Source organism: Onychostoma macrolepis, chromosome 17, assembly GCF_012432095.1.
Source record: "Onychostoma macrolepis isolate SWU-2019 chromosome 17, ASM1243209v1, whole genome shotgun sequence".
Lineage (NCBI taxonomy): Eukaryota > Metazoa > Chordata > Actinopteri > Cypriniformes > Cyprinidae > Onychostoma > Onychostoma macrolepis.
In genome coordinates this window covers 29,138,501-29,151,331 of record NC_081171.1, presented here as the reverse complement: position 1 = coordinate 29,151,331, position 12,831 = coordinate 29,138,501, and the positions used below count along the sequence as shown (strand labels likewise).

Sequence of the window (12,831 nt, the reverse complement as noted above, 5' to 3'; positions counted from 1 at the left end):
AAATGCTTCTTAAGCAGAAATCAGCATATCAGAATTATTTCTGCGGGATCACGTGACACTGAAGGCTAATACATTAAATCAGAAAACAGTTATTTTAGACAGTAATATTTCATTGGACTGCCACTGCCAGGTATTAAGGTAATAACAAAGCAGATATTTCCGTGTAAATGGACTTTCTTGACAATGGCATGATAAAAGAAGAAAAGAAACAGAATGAGATTGTCCTGTTTTGTCTGGAGGGCTAAGGTCACAGTCATTCTCAACAGCATTGGGCCACTGCTTTTGGTCAGCTGGATAGTCATTTATTCCTGCGATAATAGGTGTGACTGGAAAATATTGGAACTTTTGGCCTTGATATTTTGTGATGTATACTGTATTTTATCACCGCCTCATCCAGGTGTCATTTACGGCTCCTATTAATACTACGGCTCGAACATGAACTTCAATATCTTGGAATGGCTTTTTAAAGAGCGATCCAATGATGTCACGTAACCAGAGAGGTCTTGGTTTTGGTTTACTGATGATATACTCTATTCTGCTTCTTGAGGAGTTCAAGCACGTTGAGTTACAGTAGAATGTAACCTGTTAGAAAGGCATTCATGGCTATCACTTACATGTGTGGCTGTGGTATGTTATTAGCAGATATTCCTGAGACCGTCATTTTTATTTATTTTATTTCAGAATTTTATTTCGATTTTGAGGTGCAGGTCATAGCACACGGAGTACTGGAGATACTTACTGGTTTATACACATCAACTCATAAGTTTGCAATAATTATGATTTTTTAAAATGTAATTCAGACTTTTTTCCCCCCCTCACAATTCTGACTTTTTTCTCAGAATTGCGAAACTGTTTAACTGTTTTCTGCTGTAATATGTTTTAAAATGTAATTTATTTCTGTGATCAAAGCTGTATTTTCAGCATCATTAAGCAGTCTTCAGTGTCACATGATCTTCAGAAATCATTCTAATATGCTGATTTGCTGCTCAAGAATCATTTATTCTTGTTGTTCTTCTTATTATTATCAATATTTAAAACAGTTGAGTAAATTTTTTTTTCAGGATTCTTTGATGAATAGAAAGATCCAAAGATCAGCATTTATCTGAAATAAAAAGCTTTTGTAACATTATACACTATAGCCCTCAAAAGCTGGGAGTCAGTATAAATGTTTTCTTTTTTTGGGAAAGAAATTATAGAAATGAATGCTTTTATTTAGCAAGGATGCTTTAAATTGATCAAAAGTGATGATAAAGACATTTACAGGTGCATCTCAATAAATTAGAATGTCGTGGAAAAGTTAATTTATTTCAGTAATTCAACTCAAATTGTGAAACTCCTGTATTAAATAAATTCAATGCACACAGACTGAAGTAGTTTAAGTCTTTGGTTCTTTTAATTGTGATGATTTCGGCTCACATTTAACAAAAACCCACCAATTCACTCTCAACAAATTAGAATACTTCATAAGACCAATAAAAAAAACATTTTTAGTGAATTGTTGGCCTTCTGGAAAGTATGTTCATTTACTGTATATGTGCTCAATACCTGGTAGGGGCTCCTTTTGCTTTAATTACTGCCTCAATTCGGCGTGGCATGGAGGTGATCAGTTTGTGGCACTGCTGAGGTGGTCTGGAAGCCCAGGTTTCTTTGATAGTGGCCTTCAGCTCTTGACATAGATTCTCTATGGGGTTCAGGTCTGGTGAGTTTGCTGGCCAGTCAAGCACACCAACACCATGCTCATTTAACCAACTTTTGGTGCTTTTGGCAGTGTGGGCAGGTGCCAAATCCTGCTGGAAAATGAAATCAGCATCTTTAAAAAGCTGGTCAGCAGAAGGAAGCATGAAGTGCTCCAAAATTTCTTGGTAAACGGGTGCAGTGACTTTGGTTTTCAAAAAACACAATGGACCAACACCAGCAGATGACATTGCACCCCAAATCATCACAGACTGTGGAAACTTAACACTGGACTTCAAGCAACTTGGGCTATGAGCTTCTCCACCCTTCCTCCAGACTCTAGGACCTTGGTTTCCAAATGAAATATAAAACTTGCTCTCATCTGAAAAGAGGACTTTGGACCACTGGGCAACAGTCCAGTTCTTCTTCTCCTTAGCCCAGGTAAGACGCCTCTGACGTTGTCTGTGGTTCAGGAGTGGCTTAACAAGAGGAATACGGCAACTGTAGCCAAATTCCTCGACACGTCTGTGTGTGGTGGCTCTTGATGCCTTGACCCCAGCCTCAGTCCATTCCTTGTGAAGTTCACCCAAATTCTTGAATCGATTTTGCTTGACAATCCTCATAAGGCTGCGGTTCTCTCGGTTGGTTGTGCATCTTTTTCTTCCACACTTTTTCCTTCCACTCAACTTTCTGTTAACATGCTTGGATACAGCACTCTGTGAACAGCCAGCTTCTTTGGCAATGAATGTTTGTGGCTTACCCTCCTTGTGAAGGGTGTCAGTGATTGTCTTCTGGACAACTGTCAGATCAGCAGTCTTCCCCATGATTGTGTAGCCTAGTGAACCAAACTGAGAGACCATTTTGAAGGCTCAGGAAACCTTTGCAGGTGTTTTGAGTTGATTAGCTGATTGGCATGTCACCATATTCTAATTTGTTGAGATTGTTGAACCAAAGACTTAAACTACTTCAGTCTGTGTGCATTGAATTTATTTAATACACGAGTTTCACAATTTGAGTTGAATTACTGAAATATATGAACTTTTCCACGACATTCTAATTTATTGAGATGCACCTGTATAATGTTACAAAAGATTTCTATTTCAGATAAATGCTGTTCTTCTGAACTTTCTATTCATCAAAGAAACATTAAAAAAATTCCACTCAGCTGTTTTCAACATAATAATAATAATAAATGTTTTTTGAGCAGTAAATCAGAATATTAGAATGATTTCTGAAGGATCATGTGACTGGAGTAATGATGCTAAAATCTCAGCTTTGAAATCACAATAAATTACATTTGAAAATATATTCAAATAGAAAACAGTTCTTTTAAATAGTAAAAATATTTCACAATATTACTGCTTTTGCTGTATTTTGGATCAAATTGGACTTGGTGAGCAGAAGAGAATTGTTTAAAAAAACATTTAAAATCTTACTGTTCAAAAACTTTTGACTGGTCGTGTGTTTTATCAGTTCATACATTCCCTGGGAATCGAACCCATGACTCTGACGTTGCAAGCGCTACAGTTTGAGTTACAGGATGGTAGAAAATTTAGCTAAATGTAACATTTTTGTTATGTGATTTTTTTTTTTTTTTTTGCATAAGATCAATTGAGCTGCATTTCCTCCCCAAAACTGCTGTTGCTGTGCACTTTTAAACACTTTGCCTGTAGACCCAGTATTTGCGAGTAGCATACATACTACAAGTTGAAATCCAATAAGACAACTGCTCCAACTGAACATAAGTTATGGATGGCTGATATAAATAGAAGCCGATGACTGTATACAGTAAGATGAACTGGGCAATATTTATTCATACAGTAATAGAAACTGATTGCAGATTATAAAATTATATAGAAGAGAATAATAAAACACAGATTGTGTGCTTACTACTGTAATGTTTGTCTCTGTTTTACTGGTATCAGAGTGAAAGGTAACTACCATTACAGCTGATAGACTTTGACCTTCTTCCCTCCTCTGTGTCCATCAGTCAGGTCATGTGTATTGTGTTACCTGCAGAGCTCTGACTGCAGTCTCCATCAAAAGTTGCAGTTTCTATTTTATATTCTAGATTGGTTTTGATTCCGTTTACACTCCTTACATGGACACCTTCTAAAGCGAAGCAGGCACGCAAATCTGAGACTTCACCTTTTAGTTCACCGTGCATGTGTGCAGACTCCATGTCTTGCCAAAGCCACAATCGCAAATGCCACGACTCTCCTAGCCCTTATTTAGACACATCGGACCCATCATCACGTGATAGGTCTTCTAAAACCTTTCATTTCTTCATTGGCAGCACAGGAATGCGCACTTTGGACAGCTGCTGGTACCGGCTGTGTCTCTTGGTTATCTTCAAGAGCAGACCAAATTAGGAGACAATAACAGCACCAGCTCAGCAAAGAATCAGGGATGTGCCATTGAGCACATTTGTCCTTATGTACTTTTAAAATAGTTTAAATAAAATAGTAATCCGCTTTCCTCCCTAGTTTTTGAAAACATTTTTGAATGTACACAAAAAAATACAGTAAAAAAATATTTTTACCATTTAAAAAAACTTTTTCTATTTGAATATATTTTAAAATGTCATTTATTTCTGTGATACAAAGCTGAATTTCTAGCAGTCATTACTCAAGTCACATGTCATAAGAGCCATCAGAAATCATTAGAAAGTGACCCCAAAAAAGACTTTTCTGTAACAATATAATAGTGCTTACTGCCGCTTTTGATCAATTGAATGTGTTCTTGTCGATTAACATTTTATTTGTTTAGAAATATATTTCTTTTTTACAGTGTAGAAATGCTGGTCTCACATTTATGGAAGATTTAAACCATTTTGTTTTACATAGCGGATTGCACTTATACAAGAGTTTAAAATATTTTACTAAGTCATGTATGAATATTAATAATAATAATAGCAACACACGTTTTTACATAAAATTGGCAAATAACACAAATAAAGTATGATCATATAACATGCAACACAATAACCAAAATAAGTAAAGATCTGACAATGAGAGGAAACAAATGAGATTTAAGTTTAGTCTTAAAGATCTGGAGTTAGGAGACAGCGAGGAGGTTTTGGGGTGACTTAATAGGGCGTCAATTTCTGTTTAGGGATTATATTATCTGTGTTATTAAGATATGTAAATCATTACAATGTACAATCTGTAAATCTGCAAGCGGCAAAAAAATATACATCACACTGGATGAAACTTATTTTTTTGCCAAGAAACCCTGCCCAGTCCTGTGTACTAGAAAACACCCAACATAGATACTACAAATGGCTAAAGCAACTGTCAGACGAGCTTTATAAATAGTGCTTTACTATGAGTGCTGACACCTCTCAAAGACATGAAATCAAAGCATTGGTTCATCTATTCACAAGTTGCTGAGGGCTTTCTCTGTGGGGAGCTCAGACTGTAGTGATATGACTGACAGCTCAATCAGATATTTTCCAGCCTATTTAACCAGACTGTGCAGCCTCCACATGGTGGATAAATATAAAGGGCGCGCAAACATACAATATGCTGGCTTTAACCTGCCTTACCTTTCAGTGTCAGACGCACATCAGATGAGACTTTGGTTGCCTGTTATCTGAGCCGCATTAAGTTTTACAGTTGTTGTGATGATCAAAACACATCTACAGAAAGCGCTTCTTTTATAATCACTTCAGTTCAGCGCAAGTTCTGCACTCTCAGCAAAACCTTTATAATCAACGATGCTGTCCACATGCTCAGTGAATGCCTTTAGGTGCACCTTGGAAATCTGTAACTTGTCAGCAAACTGTGAAAGTTCGTTAACTGAATTTACTCTTCCATATACCACACCTTTAAAGGGACAGTTCACCTAAAAATTTAATTTTATTCATAATGTATCAAAATTTATATTATAATTTAATTTACTCACCCATCCATCTCAAGCTATCCAAGATATAAGTGACTTTTCTTCTTTAGTAGAACAGTAAAGAAGATTTTTAGCTGAAACCATGGTCCTTGGTGATTCAAAAAGCAAGTCAGCAGCTATGAAGAGTCCACCTGAGAGTATATACCTGTATACACACACACACACACACACACACATATACAGTGGGGCAAAAATGTATTTAGTCAGCCACCAATTGTGCAAGTTCTCCCACTTAAAAAGATGAGAGAGGCCTGTAATTTTCATCATAGGTATACCTCAACTATGAGAGACAAAATGAGAAAAAAAAAATCCAGAAAATCACATTGTAGGATTTTTAAAGAATTTATTTGCAAATTATGGTGGAAAATAAGTATTTGGTCAATAACAAAATTTCATCTCAATACTTTGTTATATACCCTTTGTTGGCAATGACAGAGGTCAAACGTTTTCTGTAAGTCTTCACACACTGTTGCTGGTATTTTGGCCCATTCCTCCATGCAGATCTCCTCTAGAGCAGTAATGTTTTGGGGCTGTCGCTGGGCAACACGGACTTTCAACTCCAAAGATTTTCGATGGGGTTGAGATCTGGAGACTAGCTAGGCCACTCCAGGACCTTGAAATGCTTCTTACGAAGCCACTCCTTCGTTGCCAGGCGGTGTGTTTGGGATCATTGTCATGCTGAAAGACCCAGCCACGTTTCATCTTCAATGCCCTTGCTGATGGAAGGAGGTTTTCACTCAAAATCTCACGATACATGGCCCCATTCATTCTTTCGTTTACACGGATCAGTCGTCCTGGTCCCTTTGCAGAAAAACAGCCCCAAAGCATGATGTTTCCTCCCCCATGCTTCACAGTAGGTATGGTGTTCTTTGGATGCAACTCAGCATTCTTTCTCCTCCAAACACGACAAGTTGAGTTTTTACCAAAAGTTCTATTTTGGTTTCATCTGACCATATGACATTCTCCCAATCCTCTTCTGGATCATCCAAATGCTCTCTAGCAAACTTCAGACAGGCGGACATGTACTGGCTTAAGCAGGGGACACATCTGGCACTGCAGGATTTGTTACTTTGGTCCCAGCTCTCTGCAGGTCATTCACTAGGTCCCCCGTGTGGTTCTGGGATTTTGCTCACAGTTCTTGTGATCATTTTGACCCCACGGGGTGAGATCTTGCGTGGAGCCCCAGATCGAGGGAGATTATCAGTGGTCTTGTATGTCTTCCATTTTCTAATAATTGCTCCCGCAGTTGATTTCTTCACACCAAGCTGCTTACCTATTGCAGATTCAGTCTTCCCAGCCTGGTGCAGGTCTACAATTTTGTTTCTGGTGTCCTTTGACAGCTCTTTGGTCTTAGCCATGGTGGAGTTTGGAGTTGGACTGTTGGACTGAGGTTGTGGACAGGTGTCTTTTATACTGATAACGAGTTCAAACAGATGCCATTAATACAGGTAACGAGTGGAGGACAAGAGGAGCCTCTTAAAGAAGTTGTTACAGGTCTGTGAGAGCCAGAAATCTTGCTTGTTTGTAGGTGACCAAATACTTATTTTACCGAGGAATTTACCAATTCATTCTTTAAAAATCCTACAATGTGATTTTCTGGATTTTTTTTTTCTCATTTTGTCTCTCATAGTTGAGGTATACCTATGATAAAAATTACAGGCCTCTCTCATCTTTTTAAGTGGGAGAACTTGCACAACTGGTGGCTGACTAAATACTTTTTTGCCCCACTGTATATTCAGTGAGCATATCTGCAATGTATTTAGGTCCTAGGCCATTGAGTGATTTATAAATGAGTAAAAGTACTTTAAAATCAATCCTAAATGTAACTGGAAGCCAGTGTAAGGACATGAGGACTGGTGTGATATGCTCAGATTTTCTGGTTCTAGTCAGAATCCTGGCAGCAGTGTTCTGGATGAGCTGCAGCTGTCTAATGGTCTTCTTGGGAAGGCCGGTGAGGAGACCATTACAATAATCCACCCTGCTGGTAATAAAGGCATGAACAAGTTTCTCCAAGTCTTGACTGGAAACAAAACAGTTTTTGAGATGATAGTATGGCGATTTAGTTACTGCTTTGACATGACTACTAAAACTAAGGTCTGTCTCCAGAAACACCCTAAGATTTTTGACTTGGTTTTTAGTTGATTGACCCCTAGAGTCAAGGTATGCATTCACCTTGAGAACTTCATCTTTGTTTCCAAATGCAATGACTTCAGTTTTCTCCTTGTTTAACTGAAGAAAGTTCTGGCACATCCAGCTGTTAATTTCATCAATGCATTGGCAGAGGGAGTCAATGGGGCTACAGTCATTTGGAGATAAGGCTAGGTAAATCTGGGCATCATCAGCATAGCTGTGATAGGCAATTTGGTTAGTGGGAGCATATACAGGCAAAACAAGAGCGGTGCAAGAATTGAGCCTTGTGGGACTCCGCATGTCATGGACGTCCACTTAGACTTATGCTCTCCTATACTCACATAAGAACGTCTCCCTTCTAAGTATGATCTGAACCATTGGAGTACCATCCCAGAAAGCCTGACCCAGTTTTCCAGTCTCTCTAAAAGTATGTTATGATCAACAGTGTCAAACGCAGCACTAAGATCTAATAGTACCAGCACTGATATTTTGCCAGAATCAGAATTGAAGCGAATATCATTTATTATCTTAATAAGCGCTGTCTCTGTGCTGTGATGCGCTCGGAAACCAGATTGAAAATTGTCCAGGTATGTTTTTTTTTCAAATCAAGACTAAAAGAGTTGCCGAAAGCTTAATGGTGGTGATTTTTAAGTTATGTGACTGTGGCGTAGTTCATTTATAACCTCGCCTAACTTTTCGTTGCTAGTTGTTGTAAATTCATAAATGCTGATTATCTTGAACAAAACATGTAGCCTAAGGATCAACAACTTTTGTTGGTCACAGAGCTCATTTTCAAAATAATCCAAAACCAATGGAAAAATCCTGTTGGGTTTTTGTTAAGGGACCCAGGGTGATTTGAACTTTTGAGTTGCTTTGAGTTCAAGCAAAATAATCTGCCAATGGGGTAAGCAAAATAATCTTTTTCAAACAGAAAACAAGATTATTTTTGTTACCCCATTGGCAGATTATTTTGCTTGTTTCAAGCAAAAACACTCAATTTTGACTTGTTTTAGCTGAAAACAAGACAATTTTTACTTGTCTAGAAAATCCTTCTTGATTTAAGAATTTTTAGATATTTTGGCTGGAAACAAAACAAAAAATCTAAGTAAGAAAAGCATTTTTTTTTGCAGTGTAACAATTACATTTTACAGCATCCATGTGAAAACCTGGAAAGAGACATGAGAATTTGGGGAGAAAAAAAAAGAAAGATTCTTAGTGCATTCCAGGGAATTATTCATGGTTTATATTGTAAATTAAATTAGAGAGCAGACCACAGATGCACAGTAGCCTATAAGTTGTCTTTTTTCATTTACTTACAGCGGAATGCAAAGGAACCATGAAAATAATCAGGAGGAAAATAATGCAGCGGGCTGATAAGAGCTATTCTATAGATATCATTGTTAATATCAAGTCACATTAATATACCAAACATAACGTTATTCTCCTGACTTCTGAAAACAGATAATGAATGAAAATTTACAGGATATTCAGTCAAAATGACGGATAAGGATTATTTGTAGCGCAATCTTATGATCTGAAACGATTTGTTGCAGTCTTTTTGAGTGGAACTTCCCCAAACCGGAAGAACAGTACACAGTAGGCTCGTCAGGAAAAAGGTGGATAGAACAGGGATCTCCAACCCTGCTCCCGAAGAGCTACTGCAGAGTTCAGTTCCAACACACCCGTCTGTAATTAGAGTAACCCCTTGATTAGCTGCTGGGGTTGAAGCTGAAATCTGCAGGACAGTAGCTCTCCAGGAGCAGGGCTGGAGACCCCTGCTAAAGAACATGGTTACATTTCTCATGTCTATCTGTATACAGTGGTTCCCAAACCTGTTCCTGGAGTCGCCCAACACAGCAGATTATGAACATCTCCTTTCTCTCACTCATACATTTCAGGTCTTGGAGTCTCTACTAATGAGCCGATGACCTGAATCAGGTGTGTTTGATTAGGGAGACATACAAAATGGCCAGTTGTCTTCTGTAGAGCTGCTTTACAACTAAATTAATTTTGTAATTAATGAATATCGACACTCTTAGTGAACTGAATGAAAATGAACTAAATTGAGCTGAATAATGTCACTATTCTGATCTGAAACCATCATTTCATGAATTTGCTGCATAATTGATTAATTTATTATAACTGATAATCTGATTAATCCTGATGAAGCTGCTTTGAAACAATCTGTATTGTATGGGAGAGTTTTATCCGGGATGTATATAGGCCTCTCTCATCTTTTTAAGGGGAGAACTTGCACAATTGGTGCCTGACTAAATACTTTTTGCCCCACTGTATATATACACACATATATATATATATATATATATATATATATATATATATATATATATATATATATATATATATACACATATATATATCTGTAGCCATAGCTCCTGGCCTCATTATATATTGAGGTCTTATGAAGCACAACAATCAGTCTGTGCAAGAAACTGAACATTATTTACAGCCTCAGTCTGATTCGTTAATTAATCATTCTTTTGAGCCGGTTATTTTTAGTGAACTAGATGGAAAGGTTCACCAAATCTGACTGAATTGTCTAAAACAGTTCGCGGCTCAAGCAGCACAGATCTACAAGTAACTCAATCAAAACTCACTTTCAGACGCCTGACAGTCACTCTGACTCAAAATGAGCCAATATACTTATGGTGGTTTTTGCCACACATTCAGCGCTCCAGTTCCTCCAACAGTCACTGAATTGAGGAAACAGTTCAAGACTTGAACCAAAGAACTGAACTAAATTGAAGTTTTTATGGTTTTTCACGGTTTATGTAAAAAGGTGAATTGATGAGGACTTGTTTATTCACTTTATATGGTTTAGACATCCACGTTTCACATTATTATTGGGCGATTTAAAAATATTTTTGTGTTTACGTTAAGTCATTGTGTAATTAGCCTATGAACAAACTGGTGAATTGGTTATTTGAATCAGTTCACTGATACGATTTGCATTTTATGAATAACCAAGGACCATGGTTTCAGCTAACAATCTTCACTGTTCTACTGAAGAAAAAAGTCACCTACATATTGAATAGCCTGAGGGTGAGTAAATTAACAGCAAATTTTCATTTTGGGTGAACTATCCCTTTAAAATGATTAAAATACAGAATGTAAAATTAATTTGTGTATCATCTAGAATTATGAGTTTCCCATTTGTAAATATGACTTTGCCATGTGCTCAGAATATGTAATTATAATATTTCTGACTGAAGGGCACACTACTTTATATGGAAAGCTGTTAGCCAATCACAGGAGTGAGCATTTACATTCTTTAAACAGAGTGTTCAAATCAGGGTTGAAAAATGACCTTTTATTTCCAAATTCTGTCAGATTTTGATGTAAAAACCCTACTAATATTATAAATGCACCACAGGAAACATAAAATTAAAAAAAATTGCAATGCATTACCCCTTTAACTGAAGAACTGACACAACTTCATTAAAATGCTGATGAGCGATTGCTTTTTTCCAGTTATTCTTATTCATGAAAGACAAGCAGAATGAATTTCTGAACAAAGAGTTCATAAATCCATTATTACATAATCTGTTCACTGGAAAGATTGCAACAACTTATGTAAGAGAAGTTTTATAAATCATTTAGAGAGAAATTTGTTCTGCTTGTGCTTCATGACTACGCCCCAGTGTAACAGCTTGAATAGTAACTATTTAACCATTCTATAAATATGTTTCCACACTAGAAATGATAACCATAAACTTTTGTTTTGTGAAACCATTTTGCTAGTCCACTCATGGTGTTGTGACTTTGGAGCTTGGACAGATATTTAATACAGCAGCACTGTATAAACACAAGTTATTCCTAGCCTTATCTTGCCAGTTGGGTCTAAACAGATCAATGAAAAAAATAGCACCAAAGCAGTGTTTATTCCAACACCATTATGCTCTACTGCAAATATGTTGCTCTCGGATAGTGTTTTAGTATTTTCACTTACAGTTTACTTCAGAATTAACAGCAATGGAGAGATAGTTGTCACAAGGGTTATATCTCAGTTACTATCAGGATTTGAGTCAAAAGTTCAAATGCACCTATATTGTTATTTTCACTAGCTGTATTAAACAGTTTTCACTACTGTATCATATTTGATATGCAAAACAATGAAAACTACAGAGTTTTCATTATAAAACTAGTAAGTATTCAAATATCATTAAGACCTATTATCGGGGGCATGGGACTGGAATTAGCAGATTTTCCGCATGCCGGATAATGTCAGTCTGCTGATTCCGAGCCGGTCTGTTTTGACGTCACACTTACGGCGACTGGTAATGTATTTATGTCGTGCCAGATGAGGCTTGCGCAGCCTGAGTGAGTGAGTGTGTGAGAGAGACTCGTGCAGAACACACAGAAAGTTATAGATGCATACTGAGGTAGTGAAAAAAAAAAAAGAAAGAAAGAAAATTATATGATTTAAGTACGCAACATTGCACGACCAAAATGTTTCAACACGATTGCAATGTGATTTTATACAATAGTAGTTCAATAAACAATAAGTTAACTTGCGTTTTAGACGCACTATTTTTGCTCAATTTCGCTGATGAAAACTGTTCAATCAAAGCCGCAGCAGAACTGTTTTGAATCCAAGTTTTTGAACGAATCAAGTGAGTCAATGATTCAGTGGCCCATTTATAAAGACAGTAGTCACTTGCCTCGTTTCGGAACGAATCAGCCGTTTGAACGAATCTGTTGAATGAAGGACTAAGGCCCTGTCCCAAATGGCACCCTAAACCCTCACAGTCTTCCTCAGAGTCCGCACTTCTGTGACGTAATGCCGCTTTGACTGCTGGGTAGAAGTCGACTGCGTAGATTAGCAGAAGTGCGCATCGAGGGTGCATAGCAGCCGCAAAGCACCCTTCTGAAAGCTAAAATGACGAATGGGACACCCTACGGACTTAACGGACATGCACATGCAGCGGCCATTGTAAGTCCTCAAGACTGAAAGTGCACATGAAGTCAGGGCCTAAACGACTCACTCATTCAAACAGTTATCTGCCGCCACCTAATTGTTTGGTTTCATATTTAAAACTATCATTGCATTTTCCCCAACATTTCTTTTTTGAATGTTTAAAAAATATTTAAAACATTAATCTT

At 37.3% G+C, this 12,831-nt stretch overlaps 2 protein-coding genes across 3 annotated transcripts in view; one reads left to right on the top strand and one right to left on the bottom strand.

Annotated features, from left to right (window-relative positions):
- The window catches only part of LOC131522821 (filamin-A-interacting protein 1), a 28,113-nt gene that overhangs the window by 5,163 nt on the left and 10,119 nt on the right, over positions 1-12,831 (top strand). The gene's annotated exons all lie outside the window — the stretch shown is intronic.
- LOC131522822 (uncharacterized) overlaps positions 1-12,831 on the bottom strand; it is a 31,829-nt gene that overhangs the window by 18,044 nt on the left and 954 nt on the right. The gene's annotated exons all lie outside the window — the stretch shown is intronic.